Here is a 26,233-nt window from a genome sequence, read left to right on the forward strand (position 1 = left end):
TTATCGGAATTCCGCTGATGTTTGAAGTTGCTTCGGAAGTCTTCCATTGTCCTCGCAATTCCGCTGAAGTTTAAAAATGCTTCGGAACTCTTCCATTGTTCTCAGAATTCCGTTGAAGTTTAAAAATGCTTCGGAACACTTTCAATGTTATCGGAATTCCGCTGACATTTAAAAATGCTTCGGAACTCTTCCATTGTTCTCGGAATTCTGCTGAAGTTTAAAAATGCTTCGGAACTCTTCCATTGTCCTCGGAATTCCGCTGAAGTTTAAAAATTCTTCGGAACTCTTCCATTGTTCTCGGAATTCCGCTGACGTTTAAAAATGCATCGGAACTCTTCCTTTTTTCTCGGAATTCCGCTGACGTATAAAAATGTTTCCGAACTCTTACATTGTTCTCAGAATTCCGTTGATGTTTAAAAATGCTTTGGAACTCTTCCATTGTTCCCGGAACAACAATTAAGTTTAAAAAGGCTTTGTAACTCTTCCTTTGTTCTCGGAATTCCGCTGACATATAAAACTGCTTCGGTACTCTTCCATTGTTCTCAGAATTTCGTTGACGTTTAAAAATGCTTCGGAACACTTTCATTGTTATCGGAATTCCTCTGACGTTTAAAAATGCTTCGGAACTCTTCTATTGTTCTCGGAATTCTGCTGAAGTTTAAAAATGCTTCGGAACTCTTCCATTGTTCTCGGAATTCCGCTGAAGTTTAAACATGCTTCGGAACTCTTCCATTGTTCTCGGAACTCCGCTGAAGTTTAAAATTGCTTTGGAACTCTTCTATTGTTCTCGGAATTCCGCTGACGTTTAAAAATGCTTCAGTACTCTTCTATTCTTCTTGGAATTCCGCTAACATTAAAAAATGCTTTGGAATTCTTCTATAGTTCTCGGAATTCTGCTTATGTTTAAAAATGCTTCGGAACTCTTCCATTGTTCTCGGAATTCTGCTGTATTTTAAAATTTCTTCGGAGCACTTCCATTGTTCCCGGAATTCTGCTGAATTTAAAAAATGCTTAGGAATGCTTCCATTGTTCTAGGAATTCCACTGAAGTTTAAAAATGCTTTGGAACTCTTCCATTGTTCCCGGAATTATGGTGAAGTTTAATAAGGCTTCGGAACTCTTCCTCTATTCTCGGAATTCCACTGACATATAAAAATGCTTCGGAACTCTTGCATTGTTCTCGGAATTCCGCTGAAGCTTAAAAATGCTTCGCAACTCTTCCATTGTTCTCGGAATTCCGCTGAAGTTTAAAAATGCTTCGGAACTCTTCCATAGTTCTCGGAATTCTGCTGACGTTTAAAAATGCTTTGGAACTCTTGCATTGTTCTCGGAATTCCGCTGAAGTTTAAAAATGCTTCGGAACTCATCCATTGTTCTCAGAATTCTGTTGACGTTTAAAAATGCTTCGGAACACTTTCATTGATATCAGAATTTCAATGACGTTTAAAAATGCTTCGGAACTCTTCCATTGTTCTCGGAATTTGGCTGAAGTTTAAAAATGCTTTGGAACTCTTCCATTGTTCTCGGAATTAAGCTGAACTTTAAAAATGCCTCGGAACTCTTCCATTGTTCTCAGAATTCCGCTGAAGTTTAAAAATGCTTTGGAACTCTTCCATTGTTCCCGGAACAACAATGAAGTTTAAAAAGGCTTTTTAACTCTTCCTTTGTTCTCGGAATTCCGCTGATGTATAAAACTGCTTCGGGACTCTTCCATTGTTCTCAGAATTCCGTTGACGTTTAAAAATGCTTCAGAACACTTTCATTGTTATCGGAATTCCGCTGACGTTTAAAAATGCTTCGGAACTCTTCCATTGTTCTCGAAATTCTGCTGAAGTTTAATAATGCTTCGGAACTCTTCCATTGTACTCGGAATTCCGCTGAAGTTTAACAATGCTTCAGAACTCTTCCATTGTTCTCGGAATTCCGCTGACGTTTAAAAATGCATCGGAACTCTTCCTTTGTTATCGGAATTCCGCTGATGTTTGAAAATGCTTCGGAAGTCTTCCATTGTCATCGGAATTCCGCTGAAGTTTAAAATTGCTTTGGAACTCTTCTATTGTTCTCGGAATTCCGCTGACGTTTAAAAATGCTTCGGTACTCTTCTATTGTTCTTGGAATTCCGCTAACATTAAAAAATGCTTTGGAACTCTTCTATAGTTCTCGGAATTCTGCTGATGTTTAAAAATGCTTTGGAACTCTTCCATTGTTCTCGGAATTCTGCTGTATTTTAAAATTTCTTCGGAGCACTTCCATTGTTCCCGGAATTCTGCTGAATTTAAAAAATGCTTAGGAATGCTTCCATTGTTCTAGGAATTCCACTGAAGTTTAAAAATGCTTTGGAACTCTTCCATTGTTCCCGGAATTATGGTGAAGTTTAATAAGGCTTCGGAACTCTTCCTCTATTCTCGGAATTCCGCTGACATATAAAAATGCTTCGGAACTCTTGCATTGTTCTCGGAATTCCGCTGAAGCTTAAAAATGCTTCGCAACTCTTCCATTGTTCTCGGAATTCCGCTGAAGTTTAAAAATGCTTCGGAACTCTTCCATAGTTCTCGGAATTCTGCTGACGTTTAAAAATGCTTTGGAACTCTTGCATTGTTCTCGGAATTCCGCTGAAGTTTAAAAATGCTTCGGAACTCATCCATTGTTCTCAGAATTCTGTTGACGTTTAAAAATGCTTCGGAACACTTTCATTGATATCAGAATTTCAATGACGTTTAAAAATGCTTCGGAACTCTTCCATTGTTCTCGGAATTTGGCTGAAGTTTAAAAATGCTTTGGAACTCTTCCATTGTTCTCGGAATTCTGCTGTATTTTAAAATTTCTTCGGAGCACTTCCATTGTTCCCGGAATTCTGCTGAATTTAAAAAATGCTTAGGAATGCTTCCATTGTTCTAGGAATTCCACTGAAGTTTAAAAATGCTTTGGAACTCTTCCATTGTTCCCGGAATTATGGTGAAGTTTAATAAGGCTTCGGAACTCTTCCTCTATTCTCGGAATTCCGCTGACATATAAAAATGCTTCGGAACTCTTGCATTGTTCTCGGAATTCCGCTGAAGCTTAAAAATGCTTCGCAACTCTTCCATTGTTCTCGGAATTCCGCTGAAGTTTAAAAATGCTTCGGAACTCTTCCATAGTTCTCGGAATTCTGCTGACGTTTAAAAATGCTTTGTAACTCTTCCTTTGTTCTCGGAATTCCGCTGACGTATAAAACTGCTTCGGAACTCTTCCATTGTTCTCAGAATTCCGTTGACATTTAAAAATGCTTCGGAACACTTTCATTGTTATCAGAATTCCGCTGACGTTTAAAAATGCATCGGAACTCTTCCTTTGTTATCGGAATTCCGCTGATGTTTGAAGTTGCTTCGGAAGTCTTCCATTGTCCTCGCAAGTCCGCTGAAGTTTAAAAATGCTTCGGAACTCTTCCATTGTTCTCGGAATTCCGCTGACGTTTAAAAATGCATCGGAACTCTTCCTTTTTTCTCGGAATTCCGCTGACGTATAAAAATGTTTCCGAACTCTTCCATTGTTCTCAGAATTCCGTTGACGTTTAAAAATGCTTCGGAACTCTTCCATTGTTCCCGGAATTCCGCTGAATTTTAAAAATGCTTCGGAACTCTTCCATTGTTCTCGGAATTCCGCTGAAGTTTAAAAAGCTTTGGAACTCTTCCATTGTTCCCGGAATTACGCTGAAGTTTAAAAAGGCTTCGGAACTCTTCCTTTTTTCTCGGAATTCCGCTGACGTATAAAAATGCTTCGGAACTCATCCATTGTTCTCAGAATTCTGTTGACGTTTAAAAATGCTTCGGAACACTTTCATTGTTATCAGAATTTCAATGACGTTTAAAAATGCTTCGGAACTCTTCCATTGTTCTCGGAATTTGGCTGAAGTTTAAAAATGCTTTGGAACTCTTTCATTGTTCTCGGAATTCCGCTGAACTTTAAAAATGCCTCGGAACTCTTCCATTGTTCTCAGAATTCCGCTGAAGTTTAAAAATGCTTTGGAACTCTTCCATTGTTCCCGGAACAACAATGAAGTTTAAAAAGGCTTTGTAACTCTTCCTTTGTTCTCGGAATTCCGCTGACATATAAAACTGCTTCGGAACTCTTCCATTGTTCTCAGAATTTCGTTGACGTTTAAAAATGCTTCGGAACACTTTCATTGTTATCGGAATTCCGCTGACGTTTAAAAATGCTTCGGAACTCTTCCATTGTTCTCGGAATTCTGCTGAAGTTTAAAAATGCTTCGTAACTCTTCCATTGTTCTCGGAATTCCGCTCAAGTTTAAAAATGCTTCAGAACTCTTCCATTGTTCTCGGAATTCCGCTGACGTTTAAAAATGCATCGGAACTCTTCCTTTGTTATCGGAATTCCGCTGATGTTTGAAGTTGCTTCGGAAGTCTTCCATTGTTCTCGCAATTCCGCTGAAGTTTAAAAATGCTTCGGAACTCTTCCATTGTTCTCAGAATTCCGTTGACGTTTAAAAATGCTTCGGAACACTTTCACTGTTATCGGAATTCCGCTGACGTTTAAAAATGCTTCGGAACTCTTCCATTGTTCTTGGAATTCTGCTGAAGTTTTAAAATGCTTCGGAACGCTTTCATTGTCCTCGGAATTCCGCTGAAGTTTAAAAATGCTTCGGAACTCTTCCATTGTTCTCAGAATTCCGCTGACGTTTAAAAATGCATCGGAACTCTTCCTTTGTTATCGGAATTCCGCTGATGTTTGAAAATGCTTCGGAAGTCTTCCATTGTCCTCGAACTCCGCTGAAGTTTAAAATTGCTTTGGAACTCTTCTATTGTTCTCGGAATTCCGCTGACGTTTAAAAATGCTTCGGTACTCTTCTATTGTTCTTGGAATTCCGCTAACATTAAAAAATGCTTTGGAACTCTTCTATAGTTCTCGGAATTCTGCTGTATTTTAAAATTTCTTCGGAGCACTTCCATTGTTCCCGGAATTCTGCTGAATTTAAAAAATGCTTAGGAATGCTTCCATTGTTCTAGGAATTCCACTGAAGTTTAAAAATGCTTTGGAACTCTTCCATTGTTCCCGGAATTATGCTGAAGTTTAATAAGGCTTCGGAACTCTTGCTCTATTCTCGGAATTCCGCTGACATATAAAAATGCTTCGGAACTCTTGCATTGTTCTCGGAATTCCGCTGAAGCTTAAAAATACTTCGCAACTCTTGGATTGTTCTCGGAATTCTGCTGACGTTTAAAAATGCTTTGGAACTCTTGCATTGTTCTCGGAATTCCGCTGAAGTTTAAAAAGGCTTTGGAACTCTTCCATTGTTCCCGGAATTACGCTGAAGTTTAAAAAGGCTTCGGAACTCTTCCTTTTTTCTTGGAATTCCGCTGACGTATAAAAATGCTTCGGAACTCATCCATTGTTCTCAGAATTCTGTTGACGTTTAAAAAAGCTTCGGAACACTTTCATTGATATCAGAATTTCAATGACGTTTAAAAATGCTTCGGAACTCTTCCATTGTTCTCGGAATTTGGCTGAACTTTAAAAATGCCTCGGAACTCTTCCATTGTTCTCAGAATTCCGCTGAAGTTTAAAAATGCTATGGAACTCTTCCATTGTTCCCGGAACAACAATGAAGTTTAAAAAGGCTTTTTAACTCTTCCTTTGTTCTCGGAATTCCGCTGACGTATAAAACTGCTTCGGAACTCTTCCATTGTTCTCAGAATTCCGTTGACGTTTAAAAATGCTTCAGAACACTTTCATTGTTATCAGAATTCCGCTGACGTTTAAAAATGCTTCGGAACTCTTCCATTGTTCTCGGAATTCTGCTGAAGTTTAATAATGCTTCGGAACTCTTCCATTGTACTCGGAATTCCGCTGAAGTTTAACAATGCTTCGGAACTCTTCCATTGTTCTCGGAATTCCGCTGACGTTTAAAAATGCATCGGAACTCTTCCTTTGTTATCGGAATTCCGCTGATGTTTGAAAATGCTTTGGAAGTCTTCCATTGTCCTCGGAATTCCGCTGAAGTTTAAAATTGCTTTGGAACTCTTCTATTGTTCTCGGAATTCCGCTGACGTTTAAAAATGCTTCGGTACTCTTCTATTGTTCTTGGAATTCCGCTAACATTAAAAAATGCTTTGGAACTCTTCTATAGTTCTCGGAATTCTGCTGATGTTTAAAAATGCTTCGGAACTCTTCCATTGTTCTCGGAATTCTGCTGTATTTTAAAATTTCTTCGGAGCACTTCCATTGTTCCCGGAATTCTGCTGAATTTAAAAAATGCTTAGGAACGCTTCCATTTTTCTCGGAATTCCGCTGAAGTTTAAAAATGCTTTGGAACTCTTCCATTGTTCCCGGAATTCAGCTGACGTTTAAAAATGCTTCGGAACTCTTCCATTGTTCTCGGAATTCTGCTGAAGTTTAAAAATGCTTCAGATCTCTTACATTGTTCCCGGAATTCCGCTGAATTTTAAAAATGCTTCGGAACTCATCCATTGTTCTCGCAATTCCGCTGAAGTTTAAAAGGCTTTGGAACTCTTCCATTGTTCCCGGAATTACACTGAAGTTTAAAAAGGCTTCGGAACTCTTCCTTTTTTCTCGGAATTCCGCTGATGTATAAAAATGCTTCGGAACTCATCCATTGTTCTCAGAATTCTGTTGACGTTTAAAAATGCTTCGGAACACTTTCATTGTTATCAGAATTTCAATGACGTTTAAAAATGGTTCGGAACTCTTCCATTGTTCTCGGAATTTGGCTGAAGTTTAAAAATGCTTTGTAACTCTTCCATTGTTCTCGGAATTCCGCTGAACTTTAAAAATGCCTCGGAACTCTTAAATTGTTCTCAGAATTCCGTTGAAGTTTAAAAATGCTTTGGAACTCTTCCATTGTTCCCGGAACAACAATGAAGTTTAAAAAGGCTTTGTAACTCTTCCTTTGTTCTCGGAATTCCGCTGACGTATAAAACTGCTTCGGAACTCTTCCATTGTTCTCAGAATTCCGTTGACGTTTAAAAATGCTTCGGAACGCTTTCATTGTTATCGGAATTCCGCTGACGTTTAAAAATGCTTCGGAACTCTTCCATTGTTCTCGGAATTCTGCTGAAGTTTAAAAATGCTTCGGAACTCTTCCATTTTTCTCGGAATTCCGCTGAAGTTTAAAAATGCTTCGGAACTCTTCCATTGTTCTCGGAATTCTGCTGAAGTTTAAAAATGCTTCGGAACTCTTCCTCTATTCTCGGAATTCCGCTGACATATAAAAATGATTCGGAACTCTTCCATTGTTCTCAGAATTCCGCTGAAGTTTAAAAATGCTTCGGAACTCTTCCTCTGTTCTCGGAATTACTTTGACGTTTAAAAATGCTTCGGAACTCTTCCATAGTTCTCGGAATTCTGCTGATATTTAAAAATCCTTCGGAACTCTTGCATTGTTCTCGGAATTCCGCTGAAGCTTAAAAATGCTTCGCAACTCTTCCATTGTTCTCGGAATTCCGCTGAAGTTTAAAAATGCTTTGGAACTCTTCCATAGTTCTCGGAATTCTGCTGACGTTTAAAAATGCTTTGGAACTCTTGCATTGTTCTCGGAATTCCGCTGAAGTTTAAAAAGGCTTTGGAACTCTTCCATTGTTCCCGGAATTACGCTGAAGTTTAAAAATGCTTCGGAACTCTTCCTTTTTTCTTGGAATTCCGCTGACGTATAAAAATGCTTCGGAACTCATCCATTGTTCTCAGAATTCTGTTGACGTTTAAAAATGCTTCGGAACACTTTCATTGATATCAGAATTTCAATGACGTTTAAAAATGCTTCGGAACTCCTCCATTGTTCTCGGAATTTGGCTGAAGTTTAAAAATGCTTTGGAACTCTTCCATTGTTCTCGGAATTAAGCTGAACTTTAAAAATGCCTCGGAACTCTTCCATTGTTCTCAGAATTCCGCTGAAGTTTAAATATGCTTTGGAACTCTTCCATTGTTCCCGCAACAACAATGAAGTTTAAAAAGGCTTTTTAACTCTTCCTTTGTTCTGGGAATTCCGCTGACGTATAAAACTGCTTCGGAACTCTTCCATTGTTCTCAGAATTCCGTTGACGTTTAAAAATGCTTCGGAACACTTTCATTGTTATCGGAATTCCGCTGACGTTTAAAAATGCTTCGGAACTCTTCCATTGTTCTCGGAATTCTGCTGAAGTTTAATAATGCTTCGGAACTCTTCCATTGTTCTCGGAATTCCGCTGAAGTTTAAAAATGCTTCGGAACTCTTCCATTGTTCTCGGAATTCCGCTGACGTTTAAAAATGCATCGGAACTCTTCCTTTGTTATCGGAATTCCGCTGATGTTTGAAAATGCTTGGGAAGTCTTCCATTGTCCTCGGAATTCCGCTGATGTTTAAAATTGCTTTGGAACTCTTCTATTGTTCTCGCAATTCCGCTGACGTTTAAAAATGCTTCGGTACTCTTCTATTGTTCTTGGAATTCTGCTAACATTAAAAAATGCTTTGGAACTCTTCTATAGTTCTCGGAATTCTGCTGATGTTTAAAAATGCTTCGGAACTCTTCCATTGTTCTCGGAATTCTGCTGTATTTTAAAATTTCTTCGGAGCACATCCATTGTTCCCGGAATTCTGCTGAATTTAAAAAATGCTTAGGAACGCTTCCATTTTTCTCGGAATTCCGCTGAAGTTTAAAAATGCTTTGGAACTCTTCCATTGTTCCCGGAATTATGCTGAAGTTTAAAAAGGCTTCGGAACTCTTCCTCTATTCTCGGAATTCCGCTGACATATAAAAATGATTCGGAACTCTTCCATTGTTCTCAGAATTCCGTTGACATTTAAAAATGCTTCGAAACTCTTCCATTGTTTTCGGAATTCCGCTGACGTATAAAAATGCTTTGGATCTCTTCCATTGTTCTCAAAATTCTGTTGACGTTTAAAAATGCTTTGGAACACTTTCATTGTTATCATAGTTCCAATGATGTTTAAAAAAGCTTCGGAACTCTTCCATTGTTCTCAGAATTCCGTTGACGTATACAAATGCTTCGGAACACTTTCATTGTTATCGGAATTCCGCTGACGTTTAAAAATGCTTCGAAACTCTTCCATTGTTCTCGGAATTCTGCTGAAGTTTAAAAATGCTTCGGATCTCTTCCATTGTTCTCGGAATTCCGCTGAAGTTTAAAAATGCTTCGGAACTCTTGCATTGTTCCCGTAATTCCGCTGAAGTTTAAAAATGCTTCGGATCTCTTCCATTGTTCCCGTAACTACGTTGAAGTTTAAAAAGGCTTTGGAACTCTTCCTTTGTTATCGGAATTCCGCTGACTTTTAGAAATGCTTCGGAACTCTTACATTGTCCTCAGAATTCCGCTGAAGTTTTAAAATGCTTTGGAACTCTTCCTCTGTTCTCGGAATTACTTTGACGTTTAAAAATGCTTCCGAACTCTTCCATAGTTCTCGGAATTCTGCTGACGTTTAAAAATGCTTCGTAACTCTTGCATTGTTCCCGTAATTCCGCTGAAGTTTAAAAATGCTTTGGATCTCTTCCATTGTTCCCGTAACTACGTTGAAGTTTAAAAAGGCTTCGGAACTCTTCCTTTGTTATCGGAATTCCGCAGACTTTTATAAATGCTTCGGAACTCTTACATTGTCCTCAGAATTCCGCTGAAGTTTAAAAATGCTTCGGAACTCTTCCTCTGTTCTCGGAATTACTTTGACGTTTAAAAATGCTTCGGAACTCTTCCATAGTTCTCGGAATTCTGCTGACGTTTAAAAATGCTTCGGAACTCTTGCATTGTTCTCGGAATTCCGCTGAAGCTTAAAAATGCTTCGCAACTCCTCCATTTTTCTCGGAATTCTGCTGAAGTTTAAAAATGCTTTGGAACTCTTGCATAGTTCTCGGAATTCTGCTGACGTTTCAAAATGCTTCGGAACTCTTGCATTGTTCTCGGAATTCTGCTGAAGTTTAAAAAGGCTTTGGAACTCTTCCATTGTTCCCGGAATTACGCTGAAGTTTAAAAAGGCTTCGGAACTCTTCCTTTTTTCCTGGAATTCCGCTGACGTATAAAAATGCTTCGGAACTCATCCATTGTTCTCAGAATTCTGTTGACGTTTAAAAATGCTTCGGAACACTTTCATTGATATCAGAATTTCAATGACGTTTAAAAATGCTTCGGAACTCTTCCATTGTTCTCGGAATTAAGCTGAACTTTAAAATTGCCTCGGAACTCTTCCATTGTTCTCAGAATTCCGCTGAAGTTTAAAAATGCTTTGGAACTCTTCCATTGTTCCCGGAACAACAATGAAGTTTAAAAAGGCTTTGTAACTCTTCCTTTGTTCTCGGAATTCCGCTGACGTATAAAACTGCTTCGGAACTCTTCCATTGTTCTCAGACTTCCGTTGACGTTTAAAAATGCTTCGGAACTCTTCCATTGTTCTCGGAATTCTGCTGAAGTTTAAAAATGCTTCGGAACTCTTCCATTGTCCTCGGAATTCCGCTGAAGTTTAAAAATGCTTCGGAACTCTTCAATTGTTATCGGAATTCCGCTGACATTTAAAAATGCATCGAAACTCTTCCTTTTTTCTCGGAATTCCGCTGACGTATAAAAATGCTTCGGAACTCATCCATTGTTCTCAGAATTCTGTTGACGTTTAAAAATGCTTCAGAACACTTTCATTGTTATCAGAATTTCAATGACGTTTAAAAATGCTTTGGAACTCTTCCATTGTTCTCGGAATTCCGCTGAACTTTAAAAATGCCTCGGAACTCTTCCATTGTTCTCAGAATTCCGCTGAAGTTTAAAAATGCTTCGGAACTCTTCCATTGTTCCCGGAACAACAATGAAGTTTAAAAATGCTTCGGAACACTTCCATTGTTCTCGGAATTCCGCTGAAGTTTAAAAATGCTTCGGAACTCTTTCATTGTTCTTGGAATTCCGCTGACGTTTAAAAATGCATCTTAACTCTACCTTTGTTATCGGAATTCCGCTGATGTTTGAAGTTGCTTCGGAAGTCTTCCATTGTCCTCGCAATTCCGCTGAAGTTTAAAAATGCTTCGGAACTCTTCCATTGTTCTCAGAATTCCGTTGACGTTTAAAAATGCTTCAGAACACTTTCACTGTTATCGGAATTCCGCTGACGTTTAAAAATGCTTCGGAACTCTTCCATTGTTCTCGGAATTCTGCTGAAGTTTTAAAATGCTTCGGAACGCTTCCATTGTCCTCGGAATTCCGCTGAAGTTTAAAAATGCTTCGGAACTCTTCCATTGTTCTCGGAATTCCGCTGACGTTTAAAAATGCATCGGAACTCTTCCTTTGTTATCGGAATTCCGCTGATGTTTGAAAATGCTTCGGAAGTCTTCCATTGTCCTCGGAATTCCGCTGAAGTTTAAAATTGCTTTGGAACACTTCTATTGTTCTCGGAATTCCGCTGACGTTTAAAAATGCTTCGGTACTCTTCTATTGTTCTTGGAATTCCGCTAACATTAAAAAATGCTTTGGAACTCTTCTATATTTCTCGTAATTCTGCTGATGTTTAAAAATTCTTCGGAACTCTTCCATTGTTCTCGGAATTCTGCTGTATTTTAAAATTTCTTCGGAGCACTTCCATTGTTCCCGAAATTCTGCTGAATTTAAAAAATGCTTAGGAACGCTTCCATTTTTCTCGGAATTCCGCTGAAGTTTAAAAATGCTTTGGAACTCTTCCATTGTTCCCGGAATTATGCTGAAGTTTAAAAAGGCTTCGGAACTCTTCCTCTATTCTCGGAATTCCGCTGACATATAAAAATGATTCGGAACTCTTCCATTGTTCTCTGAATTCCGTTGACATTTAAAAATGCTTCGGAACTCTTCCATTGTTTTCGGATTTCCGCTGACGTATAAAAATGCTTCGGATCTCTTCCATTGTTCTCAAAATTCTGTTGACGTTTAAAAATGCTTTGGAACACTTTCATTGTTATCATAGTTCCAATGATGTTTAAAAATGCTTCGGAACTCTTCCATTGTTCTCGGAATTCGTCTGAAGTTTAAAAATGCTTCGGAACTCTACCATTGTTCTCAGAATTCCGTTGACGTATACAAATGCTTCGAAACACTTTCATTGTTATCGGAATTCCGCTGACGTTTAAAAATGCTTCGGAACTCTTCCATTGTTCTCGGAATTCTGCTGAAGTTTAAAAATGCTTCGGATCTCTTCCATTGTTCTCGGAATTCCGCTGACGTTAAAAAATGCTTCGGAACTCTTCCATTGTTCTCGGAATTCTGCTGAAGTTTAAAAATGCTTCGGAACTCTTGCATTGTTCCCGTAATTCCGCTGAAGTTTAAAAATGCTTTGGATCTCTTCCATTGTTCTCGTAACTACGTTGAAGTTTAAAAAGTCTTCGGAACTCTTCCTTTGTTATCGGAATTCCGCTGAAGTTTAAAAATGCTTCGGAACTCTTCCTCTGTTCTCGGAATTACTTTGACGTTTAAAAATGCTTCGGAACTCTTCCATAGTTCTCGGAATTCTGCTGATGTTTAAAAATGCTTCGGAACTCTTGCATTGTTCTCGGAATTCCGCTGAAGCTTAAAAATGCTTCACAACTCTTCCATTGTTCCCGGAATTACGCTGAAGTTTAAAAAGGCTTCGGAACTCTTCCTTTTTTCTCGGAATTCCGCTTACGTATAAAAATGCTTCGGAACTCTTCATTGTTCTCAGAATTCTGTTGACGTTTAAAAATGCTTCGGAACACTTTCATTGTTATCAGAATTCCAATGATGTTTAAAAATTCTTCGGAACTCTTCCATTGTTCTCGGAATACGGCTAAAGTTTAAAAATGCTTCGGAACTCTTCCATTGTCCTTGGAATTCCGCTGAAGTTTAAAAATGCTTCGGAACTCTTCCATTGTTCTCGGAATTCCGCTGAAGTTTAAAAATGCTTTGGAACTCTTCCATTGTTCCCGGAATTATGCTGAAGTTTAAAAAGGCTTCGGAACTCTTCCTCTATTCTCGGAATTCCGCTGACATATAAAAATGATTTGGAACTCTTCCATTGTTCTCAGAATTCCGTTGACATTTAAAAATGCTTCGGAACTCTTCCATTGTTTTCGGAATTCCGCTGACGTATAAAAATGCTTCGGATCTCTTCCATTGTTCTCAAAATTCTGTTGACGTTTAAAAATGCTTTGGAACACTTTCATTGTTATCATAGTTCCAATGATGTTTAAAAATGCTTCGGAACTCTTCCATTGTTCTCGGAATTCGGCTGAAGTTTAAAAATGATTCGGAACTCTTCCATTGTTCTCAGAATTCCGTTGACGTATACAAATGCTTCGAAACACTTTCATTGTTATCGGAATTCCGCTGACGTTTAAAAATGCTTCAGAACTCTTCCATTGTTCTCGGAATTCTGCTGAAGTTTAAAAATGCTTCGGATCTCTTCCATTGTTCTCGGAATTCCGCTGAAGTTTAAAAATGCTTCGGAACTCTTGCATTGTTCCCGTAATTCCGCTGAAGTTTAAAAATGCTTCGGATCTCTTCATTGTTCCCGTAACTACGTTGAAGTTTAAAAAGGCTTCGGAACTCTTCCTTTGTTATCGGAATTCCGCTGACTTTTAAAAATGCTTCGGAACTCTTACATTGCCCTCAGAATTCCGCTGAAGTTTAAAAATGCTTCGGAACTCTTCCTCTGTTCTCGGAATTACTTTGACGTTTAAAAATGCTTCGGAACTCTTCCATTGTTCTCGGAATTCCGCTGAAGTTTAAAAATTCTTCGGAACTCTTCCATTGTTCTCGGTATTCTGTTGACGTTTAAAAATGCTTCGATACTCTTCCATTGTTCTCGGAATTCTGCTGAAGTTTAAAAATGCTTCGGAACTCTTCCATTGTTCTCGGAATTCTGTTGACGTCTAAAAATGCTTCGATACTCTTCCATTGTTCCCGGAATTACGCTGAATTTTAAAAATGCTTCGGAACTCTTCCATTGTTCTCGGAATTCCGCTGAAGTTTAAAAATGCTTTGGAACTCTTCCATTGTTCCCGTAATAACGCTGAAGTTTAAAAGGGCTTCTGAACTCTTCCTTTGTTATCGGAATTCCACTGACTTTTAAAAATGCTTTGGAACTCTTACATTGCCCTCAGAATTCCGCTGAAGTTTAAAAATGCTTCGGAACTCTTCCTCTGTTCTCGGAATTACTTTGACGTTTAAAAATGCTTCGGAACTCTTCCATTGTTCTCGGAATACGGCTGAAGTTTAAAAATGCTTCGGAACTCTTCCATTGTCCTTGTAATTCCGCTGAAGTTTAAAAATTCTTCGGAACTCTTCCATTGTTCTCGGAATTCTGTTGACGTTTAAAAATGCTTCGGAACTCTTCCATTGTTCTCGGAATTCTGCTGAAGTTTAAAAATGCTTCGGAACTCTTCCATTGTTCCCGGAATTACGCTGAATTTTAAAAATGCTTCGGAACTCTTCCATTGTTCTCGGAATTCCGCTGAAGTTTAAAAATGCTTTGGAACTCTTCCATTGTTCCCGTAATAATGCTGAAGTTTAAAAGGGCTTCGGAACTCTTCCTTTGTTATCGGAATTCCGCTGACTTTTAAAAATGCTTCGGAACTCTTACATTGCCCTCAGAATTCCGCTGAAGTTTAAAAATGCTTCGGAACTCTTCCTCTGTTCTCGGAATTACTTTGACGTTTAAAAATGCTTCGGAACTCTTCCATAGTTCTCGGAATTCTGCTGACGTTTAAAAATGCTACGGAACTCTTGCATTGTTCTCGGAATTCCGCTAAAGCTTAAAAATGCTTCACAACTCTTCCATTGTTCCCGGAATTACGCTGAAGTTTAAAAAGGCTTCGGAACTCTTCCTTTTTTCTCGGAATTCCGCTTACGTATAAAAATGCTTCGGAACTCTTCCATTGTTCTCAGAATTCTGTTGACGTTTAAAAATGCTTCGGAACACTTTCATTGTTATCAGAAATCCAATGATGTTTAAAAATGCTTCGGAACTCTTCCATTGTTCTCGGAATACGGCTGAAGTTTAAAAATGCTTCGGAGCTCTTCCATTGTCCTTGGAATTCCGCTGAAGTTTAAAAATGCTTCGGAACTCTTCCATTGTTCTCGGAATTCCGCTGAAGTTTAAAAATTCTTCGGAACTCTTCCATTGTTCTCGGAATTCTGTTGACATTTAAAAATGCTTCGGAACTCTTCCATTGTTCCCGGAATTACGCTGAATTTTAAAAATGCTTCGGAACTCTTCCATTGTTCTCGGAATTCCGCTGAAGTTTAAAAATGCTTTGGAACTCTTCCATTGTTCCCGGAATTATGCTGAAGTTTAAAAAGGCTTCGGAACTCTTCCTCTATTCTCGGAATTCCGCTGACATATAAAAATGATTTGGAACTCTTCCATTGTTCTCAGAATTCCGTTGACATTTAAAAATGCTTCGGAACTCTTCCATTGTTTTCGGAATTCCGCTGACGTATAAAAATGCTTCGGATCTCTTCCATTGTTCTCAAAATTCTGTTGACGTTTAAAAATGCTTTGGAACACTTTCATTGTTATCATAGTTCCAATGATGTTTAAAAATGCTTCGGAACTCTTCCATTGTTCTCGGAATTCGGCTGAAGTTTAAAAATGCTTCGGAACTCTTCCATTGTTCTCAGAATTCCGTTGACGTATACAAATGCTTCGAAACACTTTCATTGTTATCGGAATTCCGCTGACGTTTAAAAATGCTTCAGAACTCTTCCATTGTTCTCGGAATTCTGCTGAAGTTTAAAAATGCTTCGGATCTCTTCCATTGTTCTCGGAATTCCGCTGAAGTTTAAAAATGCTTCGGAACTCTTGCATTGTTCCCGTAATTCCGCTGAAGTTTAAAAATGCTTCGGATCTCTTCATTGTTCCCGTAACTACGTTGAAGTTTAAAAAGGCTTCGGAACTCTTCCTTTGTTATCGGAATTCCGCTGACTTTTAAAAATGCTTCGGAACTCTTACATTGCCCTCAGAATTCCGCTGAAGTTTAAAAATGCTTCGGAACTCTTCCTCTGTTCTCGGAATTACTTTGACGTTTAAAAATGCTTCGGAACTCTTCCATTGTTCTCGGAATTCCGCTGAAGTTTAAAAATTCTTCGGAACTCTTCCATTGTTCTCGGAATTCTGTTGACGTTTAAAAATGCTTCGATACTCTTCCATTGTTCTCGGAATTCTGCTGAAGTTTAAAAATGCTTCGGAACTCTTCCATTGTTCTCGGAATTCTGTTGACGTCTAAAAATGCTTCGATACTCTTCCATTGTTCACGGAATTACGCTGAATTTTAAAAATGCTTCGAACTCTTCCATTGTTCTCGGAATTCCGCTGAAGTTTAAAAATGCTTTGGAACTCTTCCATTGTTCCCGTAATAACGCTGAAGTTTAAAAGGGCATCGGAACTCTTCCTTTGTTATCGGAATTCCGCTGACTTTTAAAAATGCTTTGGAACTCTTACATTGCCCTCAGAATTCCGCTGAAGTTTAAAAATGCTTCGGAACTCTTCCTCTGTTCGCGGAATTACTTTGACGTTTAAAAATGCTTCGGAACTCTTCCATAGTTCTCGGAATTCTGCTGACGTTTAAAAATGCTTTGGAACTCTTGCATTGTTCTCGGAATTCCGCTGAAGATTAAAAATGATTCACAACTCTTCCATTGCTCCCGGAATTACGCTGAAGTTTAAAAAGGCTTCGGAACTCTTCCTTTTTTCTCGGAATTCCGCTTACGTATAAAAATGCTTCGGAACTCTTCCATTGTTCTCAGAATTCTGTTGACGTTTAAAAATGCTTCGGAACACTTTCATTGTTATCAGAATTCCAATGATGTTTAAAAATGCTTCGGAACTCTTCCATTATTCTCGGAATACGGCTGAAGTTTAAAAATGCTTCGGAACTCTTCCATTGTCCTTGGAATTCCGCTGAAGTTTAAAAATTCTTCGGAACTCTTCCATTGTTCTCGGAATTCTGTTGACGTTTAAAAATGCTTCGGAACTCTTCCATTGTTCTCGGAATTCTGCTGAAGTTTAAAAATGCTTCGGATCTCTTCCATTGTTCTAGGAATTCCGCTGAAGTTTAAAAATGCTTCGGAACTCTTGCATTGTTCCCGTAATTCCGCTGAAGTTTAAAAATGCTTCGGATCTCTTCCATTGTTCCCGTAACTACGTTGAAGTTTAAAAAGGCTTCGGAACTCTTTCTTTGTTATCGGAATTCCGCTGACTTTTAAAAATGCTTCGGAACTCTTACATTGCCCTCAGAATTCCGCTGAAGTTTAAAAATGCTTTGGAACTCTTCCATTGTTCCCGTAATAACGCTGAAGTTTAAAAGCGCTTCGGAACTCTTCCTTTTTTCTTGGAATTCCGCTGACGTATAAAAATGTTTCAGAACTCTTCCATTATTCTCAGAATTCCGTTGACGTTTAAAAATGCTTCCGAACTCTTCCATTGTTCTCGAGTTCCGTTGACGTTTAAAAATGCTTCAGATCTCTTCCATTGTTCCCAGAATTCCGCTGAATTTTAAAAATGCTTCGGAACTCTTCCATTGTTCTCGGAATTCCGCTGAAGTTTAAAAAGGCTTTGGAACTCTTCCATTGTTCCCGGAATTACGCTGAAGTTTAAAAAGGCTTCGGAACTCTTCCTTTTTTCTTGGAATTCCGCTGACGTATAAAAATGCTTCGGAACTCATCCATTGTTCTCAGAATTCTGTTGACATTTAAAAATGCTTCGCAACACTTTCATTGTTATCAGAATTTCAATGACGTTTAAAAATGCTTCGGAACTCTTCCATTGTTCTCGGAATTTGGCTGAAGTTTAAAAATGCTTTGGAACTCTTCCATTGTTCTCGGAATTCCGCTGATGTATAAAACTGCTTCGGAACTCTTCCATTGTTCTCAGAATTCTGTTGACGTTTAAAAATGCTTCGGAACACTTTCATTGTTATCGGAATTCCGCTGACGTTTAAAAATGCTTCGGAACTCTTCCGTTGTTCTCGGAATTCTGCTGAAGTTTAAAAATGCTTCAGAACTCTTCCATTGTCCTCGGAATTCCGCTGAAGTTTAAAAATGCTTCGGAACTCTTCCATTGTTCTTGGAATTCCGCTGACGTTTAAAAATGCATCGGAACTCTTCCATTGTTCTCGGAATTCCTCTGAAGTTTAAAAAGGCTTTGGAACTCTTCCATTGTTCCCGGAATTACGCTGAAGTTTAAAAAGGCTTCGAAACTCTTCCTTTTTTCTCGGAATTCCGCTGATGTATAAAAATGCTTTGGAACTCGTCCATTGTTCTCAGAATTCTGTTGACGTCTAAAAATGCTTCGGAACACTTTCATTGTTATCAGAATTTCAATGACGTTTAAAAATGCTTCGGAACTCTTCCATTGTTCTCGAATTCCGTTGACGTTTAAAAATGCTTCGGAACTCTTCCATTGTTCCCGGAATTCAGCTGACGTTTAAAAATGCTTCGGAACTCTTCCATTGTTCTCAGAATTCTGTTGACGTTTAAAAATGCTTCGGAACACTTTCATTGTTATCAGAATTTCAATGACGTTTAAAAATGCTTCGGAACTCTTCCATTGTTCTCGGAATTCCGCTGAAGTTTAAAAATGCTTTGGAACTCTTCCATTGTTCTCAGAATTCCGCTGAACTTTAAAAATGCCTCGGAACTCTTCCATTGTTCTCAGAATTCCGCTGAAGTTTAAAAATGCTTTGGAACTCTTCCATTGTTCCCGGAAGAACAATGAAGTTTTAAAAGGCTTTGTAACTCTTCCTTTGTTCTCGGAATTCCGCTGACGTATAAAACTGCTTCGGAACTCTTCCATTGTTCTCAGAATTCCGTTGACGTTTAAAAATGCTTCGTAACACTTTCATTGTTATCGTGAATTCCGCTGACGTTTAAAAATGCTTCGGAACTCTTCCATTGTTCTCGTAATTCTGTTGACGTTTAAAAATGCTTCGGAACTCTTCCATTGTTCTCGGAATTCCGCTGAAGTTTAAAAATGCTTCGGAACTCTTCCATTGTTCTCGGAATTCCGCTGACGTTTAAAAATGCATCGGAAGTCTTCCTTTGTTATCGGAATTCTGCTGATGTTTGAAATTGCTTCGGAAGTCTTCCATTGTCCTCGCAATTCCGCTGAAGTTTAAAAATGCTTCGGAACTCTTCCATTGTTCTCAGAATTCCGTTGACGTTTAAAAATGCTTCGGAACACTTTCACTGTTATCGGAATTGCGCTGACGTTTAAAAATGCTTCGGAACTCTTCCATTGTTCTCGGAATTCTGTTGAAGTTTTAAAATGCTTCGGAACGCTTCCATTGTCCTCGGAATTCCGCTGAAGTTTAAAAATGCTTCGGAACTCTTACATTGTTCTCGGAATTCCGCTGACGTTTAAAAATGCATCGGAACTCTTCCTTTGTTATCGGAATTCCGCTGATGTTTGAAAATGCTTCGGAAGTCTTCCATTGTCCTCGGAATTCCGCTGAAGTTTAAAATTGCTTTGGAACTCTACTATTGTTCTCGGAATTCCGCTAACATTAAAAAATTACTTCGGAACACTTCTATAGTTCTCGGAATTCTGCTGATGTTTAAAAATGCTTCGGAACTCTTCCATTGTTCTCGGAATTCTACTGTATTTTAAAATTTCTTCGGAACACTTCCATTGTTCCCGGAATTCTGCTGAATTTAAAAAATGCTTCGGAACGCTTCCATTGTTCTCGGAATTCCGCTGAAGTTTAAAAATGCTTTGGAACTCTTCCATTGTTCCCGGAATTACGCTGAAGTTTAAAAAGGCTTCGGAACTCTTCCTCTATTCTCGGAATTCCGCAGACATATAAAAATGATTCGGAACTCTTCAATTGTTCTCAGAATTCCGTTGACGTTTAAAAATGTTTCGGAACTCTTCCATTGTTTTCGGAATTCCGCTGACGTATAAAAATGCTTCGGATCTCTTCCATTGTTCTCAAAATTCTGTTGACGTTTAAAAATGCTTCGGAACACTTTCATTGTTATCATAGTTCCAATGAAGTTTAAAAATGCTTCGGAACTCTTCAATTGTTCTCGGAATTCTGCTGACATTTAAAAATGCTACGGAACTCTTCCATTGTTATCGGAATTCCGCTGAAGTTTAAAAATGCTTCGGAGCTCTTCCTTTGTTCTCAATATTCCTTTGACATTTAAAATGCTTCGGAAGTCTTCTATTGTTCTCGGAATTCCACTGACGTTTAAAAATGCTTCGGAACTCTTCCATTGTTCTCGGAATTCTGCTGAAGTTTAAAAATGCTTCGGAACTCTTCCATTGTCCTCGGAATTCCGCTGAAGTTTAATAATGCTTCGGAACTCTTCCCTTGTTCTCGGAATTCCGCTGACATTTAAAAATGCATCGGAACTCTTCCTTTGTTATCGGAATTCCGCTGATGTTTCAAAATGCTTCGGAAGTCTTCCATTGTCCTCGGAATTCCGCTGAAGTTTAAAATTGCTTCAGAACTCTTCTATTGTTCTCGGAATTCCGCTGACGTTTGAAAATGCTTCGGAAGTCTTCCATTGTCCTCGGATTTCCGCTGAAGTTTAAAATTGCTTCAGAACTCATCTATTGTTCTCGGAATTCCGCTGACATTAAAAATGCTTCGGTACTCTTCTATTGTTCTCGGAATTCCGCTAGCATTAAAAAATTACTTCGGAACTCTTCTATAGTTCTCGGAATTCTGCTGATGTTTAAAAATGCTTCGGAACTCTTCCATTGTTCTCGGAATTCTGCTGTATTTTAAAATTTCTTCGGAACACTTCCATTGTTCCCGGAATTCTGCTGAATTTAAAAAATGCTTCGGAACGCTTCCATTGTTCTCGGAATTCCACTGAAGTTTAAAAATGCTTTGGAACTCTTCCATTGTTCCCGGAATTACGCTAAAGTTTAAAAAGGCTTGGGAACTCTTCCTCTATTCTCGAAATTCCGCTGACATATAAAAATGTTTCGGAACTCTTCCATTGTTTTCGGAATTCCGCTGACGTATAAAAATGCTTCAGATCTCTTCCATTGTTCTCAAAATTCTGTTGACGTTTAAAAATGCTTCGGAACACTTTCATTGTTATCATAGTTCCAATGAAGTTTAAATATGCTTCGGAACTCTTCCATTGTACTCGGAATTCGGCTGAAGTTTAAAAATGCTTCGGAACTCTTCCATTGTTCTAGGGAATTCCGTTGACGTATACAAATGCTTCGGAACACTTTCATTTGTATCGGAATTCCGCTTACGTTTAAACATGCTTCGGAACTCTTCCATTGTTCTCGGAATTCTGCTGAAGTTTAAAAATGCTTCGGATCTCTTCCATTGTTCTTGGAATTCAGCTGAAGTTTAAAAATGCTTCGGAACTCTTGCATTGTTCCCGTAATTCCGCTGAAGTTAAAAAATGCTTCGGAACTCTTCCATTGTTCTCGGAATTCCGCTGACGTTTAAAAATGCATCACAACTCTTCCTTTGTTATCGGAATTCCGCTGATGTTTGAAGTTGCTTCGGAAGTCTTCCATTGTCCTCGCAATTACGCTGAAGTTTAAAAATCTTCGGAACTCTTCCATTGTTCTCAGAATTCCGTTGACATTTAAAAGTGCTTCGGAACACTTTCATTGTTATCGGAATTCCGCTGACTTTTAAAAATGCTTCGGAAGTCTTCCATTGTCCTCGGAATTCCGTTGAAGTTTAAAATTGCTTCTGAACTCTTCTATTGTTCTCGGAATTCCGCTGACGTTTAAAAATGCTTCGGTACTCTTTTATTGTTCTCGGAATGCCGCTAACATTATAAAAGGCTTTGGAACTCTTCTATAGTTCTCGGAATTCTGCTGATGTTTAAAAATGCTTCGGAACTCTTCCATTGTTCTCGGAATTCTGCTGTATTTTAAAATTTCTTCGGAACACTTCCATTGTTCCCGGAATTCTGCTGAATTTAAAAAATGCTTCGGAACGCTTCCATTGTTCTCGGAATTCTGCTGAAGTTTAAAAATGCTTTGGAACTCTTCCATTGTTCCCGGAATTACGCTGAAGTTTAAAAAGGCTTCGGAACTCTTCCTCTATTCTCGGAATTCCGCTGACATATAAAAATGATTTGGAACTCTTCCATTGTCCTCAGAATTCCGCTGAAGTTTAAAAATGCTTCGGAACTCTTCCTCTGTTCTCGGAATTACTTTGACGTTTAAAAATGCTTCGGAACTCTTCCATTGTTCTCGGAATTCCGCTGAAGCTTAAAAATGCTTCGCAACTCTTCCATTGTTCTCGGAATTCTGCTGACGTTTAAAAATGCTTTGGAACTCTTTCATTGTTCCCGGAATTCCACTGAAGTTTAAAAATGCTTCGGAACCTTTCCATTGTTCTCGGAATTCCGCTGATGTTTAAAAATGCATCGAAACTCTTCCATTGTTCTCGGAATTCCGCTGACGTTTAGAAATGCTTCGGAACTCTTCCATTGTTCTCGGAATTCTGCTGAAGTTTAAAAATGCTTCGGAACTCTTCCATTGTCCTCGGAATTCCGCTGAAGTTTAAAAATGCTTCGGAACTCTTCCATTGTTCTCGGAATTCCGCTGACGTTTAGAAATGCTTCGGAACTCTTCCATTATTCTCGGAATTCCGCTGAAGTTTAAAAATGCTTTGGAACTCTTCCATTATTCTCGGAATTCTGCTGAAGTTTAAAAATGCTTCGGAACTCTTCCATTGTTCTCGGAATTCCGCTGACGTTTAAAAATGCATCAGAACTCTTCCTTTGTTCTCGGAATTCTGCTGAATTTAAAAAATGCTTCGGAACTGTTCCATTGTTCTCGTAATTCCGCTGAAGTTTAAAAATTCTTTGGAAATCTTCCATTGTTCCCGGAATTACGCTGAAGTTTTAAAAAGGCTTTTGAACTCTTCCATTGTTCCCGGAATTACGCTGAAGTTTAAAAAGGCTTCGGAACTCTTCCTCTATTCTCGGAATTCCGCTGACGTATAAAAATGCTTCGGATCTCTTCCATTGTTCTCAAAATTCTGTTGACGTTTAAAAATGCTTCGGAACACTTTCATTGTTATCATAGTTCCAATGATGTTTAAAAATGCTTCGGAACTCTTCCATTGTTCTCGGAATTCGGCTGAAGTTTAAAAATGCTTCGGAACTCTTCCATTGTTCTCAGAATTCCGTTGACGTATACAAATGCTTCGGAACACTTTCATTGTTATCGGAATTCCGCTGACGTTTAAAAATGCTTCGGAACTCTTCCATTGTTCTCGGAATACTGCTGAAGTTTAAAAATGCTTCGGATCTCTTCCATTGTTCTAGGAATTCAGCTGAAGTTTAAAAATGCTTCGGAACTCTTGCATTGTTCCCGTAATTCCGCTGAAGTTTAAAAATGCTTCGGAACTCTTCCATTATTCTCGGAATTCCGCTGAAGTTTAAAAATGCTTTGGAACTCTTCCATTGTTCCCGGAACTACGTTGATGTTTAAAAAGGCTTCGTAACTCTTCCTTTGTTATCAGAATTCCGCTGACTTTTAAAAATGCTTCGGAACTAATACATTGTCCTCAGAATTCCACTGAAGTTTAAAAATGCTTCGGAACTCTTCCTCTGTTCTCGGAATTACTTTGACGTTTAAAAATGCTTCGGAACTCTTCCATAGTTCTCGGAATTCTGCTGACGTTTAAAATGCTTCGGAACTCTTGCATTGTTCTCGGAATTCCGCTGAAGCTTAAAAATGCTTCGCAACCCTTCCATTGTTCTCGGAATTCCGCTGAAGTTTAAAAATGCTTCGAAACTCTTCAATTGTTCTCGGAATTCTGCTGACATTTAAAAATGCTACGGAACTCTTCCATTGTTCTCGGAATTCCACTGAAGTTTAAAAATGCATCAGAACTCTTCCTTTGTTCTCGGAATTCTGCTGAATTTAAAAAATGCTTCGGAACTCTTCCATTGTTCTCGGAATTCCGCTGAAGTTTAAAAATTCTTTGGAACTCTTCCATTGTTCCCGGAATTACGCTGAAGTTTAAAAAGGCTTTGGAACTCTTCCATTGTTCCCGGAATTACGCTGAAGTTTAAAAAGGCTTCGGAACTCTTCCTCTATTCTCGGAATTCCGCTGACGTATAAAAATGCTTCGGATCTCTTCCATTGTTCTCAAAATTCTGTTGACGTTTAAAAATGCTTCGGAACACTTTCATTGTTATCATAGTTCCAATGATGTTTAAAAATGCTTCGGAACTCTTCCATTGTTCTCGGAATTCGGCTGAAGTTTAAAAATGCTTCGGAACTCTTCCATTGTTCTCAGAATTCCGTTGACGTATACAAATGCTTCGGAACACTTTCATTGTTATCGGAATTCCGCTGACGTTTAAAAATGCTTCGGAACTCTTCCATTGTTTTCGGAATTCTGCTGAAGTTTAAAAATGCTTCGGATCTCTTCCATTGTTCTAGGAATTCAGCTGAAGTTTAAAAATGCTTCGGAACTCTTGCATTGTTCCCGTAATTCCGCTGAAGTTTAAAAATGCTTCGGAACTCTTCCATTATTCTCGGAATTCCGCTGAAGTTTAAAAATGCTTTGGAACTCTTCCATTGTTCCCGGAACTACGTTGATGTTTAAAAAGGCTTCGTAACTCTTCCTTTGTTATCAGAATTCCGCTGACTTTTAAAAATGCTTCGGAACTAATACATTGTCCTCAGAATTCCACTGAAGTTTAAAAATGCTTCGGAACTCTTCCTCTGTTCTCGGAATTACTTTGACGTTTAAAAATGCTTCGGAACTCTTCCATAGTTCTCGGAATTCTGCTGACGTTTAAAATGCTTCGGAACTCTTGCATTGTTCTCGGAATTCCGCTGAAGCTTAAAAATGCTTCGCAACCCTTCCATTGTTCTCGGAATTCCGCTGAAGTTTAAAAATGCTTCGAAACTCTTCAATTGTTCTCGGAATTCTGCTGACATTTAAAAATGCTACGGAACTCTTCCATTGTTCTCGGAATTCCACTGAAGTTTAAAAATGCTTCGGAACCTTTCCATTGTTCTCGGAATTCCGCTGACGTTTAAAAATGCATCGGAACTCTTCCTTTGTTATCGGAATTCCGCTGATGTTTAAAAATTCTTCAGAAGTCTTCCATTGTCCTCGGAATTCCGCTGACGTATAAAAATGTTTCGGAACTCTTCCATTGTTCTCCGAATTCCGTTGACGTTTAAAAATGCTTCGGAACTCTTCCATTGTTCTCTGAATTCAGCTGACGTTTAAAAATGCTTCGGAACTCTTCCATTATTCTTGGAATTCTGCTGAATTTTAAAAATGCTTCGGAACTCTTCTATAGTTCTCGGAATTCTGCTGACGTTTAAAAATGCTTTGGAACTCTTTAATAGTTCTCGGAATTCCGCTGAAGTTTAAAAATGCTTTGGAACTCTTCTATTGCTCCCGGAACAACACTGAAGTTTAAAAAGCTTTCGGAACTCTTCTTTTTTTCTCGGAATTCTGCTGACTTATAAAAATGCTTCGGAACTCTTCCATTGTTCTCAGAATACCGTTGACGTTTAAAAATGCTTCGGAACACTTTCATTGTTCTCAGAATTCTGCTGAAGTTTGAAAATGCTTCGGAACTCTTCCTTTGTTCTTGGAATTCCTTTGACATTTAAAATTGCTTTGGAACTCTTCTATTGTTCTCGGAATTCCAATGACATTTAGAAATGCTTCGGTACTCTTCTATTCTTCTCGGAATTCCGCTGACATTTAAAAATGCTTCGGAACTCTTCTATAGTTCTCGGAATTCTGCTGACGTTTAAAAATGCTTCCGAACTGTTCCATTGTTCTCGGAATTCTGCTGAAGTTTAAAAATGCTTCGGAACTCTTCCATTGTTCTCGGAATTCCGCTGAAGTTTAAAAATGCTTTGGAACTCTTCCATTGTTCTCGGAATTCCGTTGAAGTTTAAAAATGCTTTTTAACTCTTCTATTGTTCCCGGAATTACGCTGAAGTTTAAAAAGGCTTCGGAACTCTTCCTTTATTCTCGGAATTCCGCTGACGTATGAAAATGTTTTGGAACTCTTCCATTGTTCTCAGAATTCCGTTGACGTTTAAAAATGCTTCGGAACTCTTCCATTGTTCTCGGAATTCAGCTGACGTTTAAAAATGCTTCGGAACTCTTCCATTATTCTTGGAATTCTGCTGAATTTTAAAAATGATTCGAAACTCTTCCATTGTTCTCGGAATTCCGCTGAAGTTTAAAAAGGCTTTGGAACTCTTCCATTGTTCCCGGAATTAAGCTGAAGCTTAAAAAGGCTTCGGAACTCTTCCTTTTTTCTCGGAATTCCGCTGACATATAAAA

This window comes from Phyllobates terribilis, unplaced genomic scaffold (assembly GCF_046119375.1).
Source record: "Phyllobates terribilis strain yellow unplaced genomic scaffold, ASM4611937v1 Scaffold_7__3_contigs__length_470593459, whole genome shotgun sequence".
Lineage (NCBI taxonomy): Eukaryota > Metazoa > Chordata > Amphibia > Anura > Dendrobatidae > Phyllobates > Phyllobates terribilis.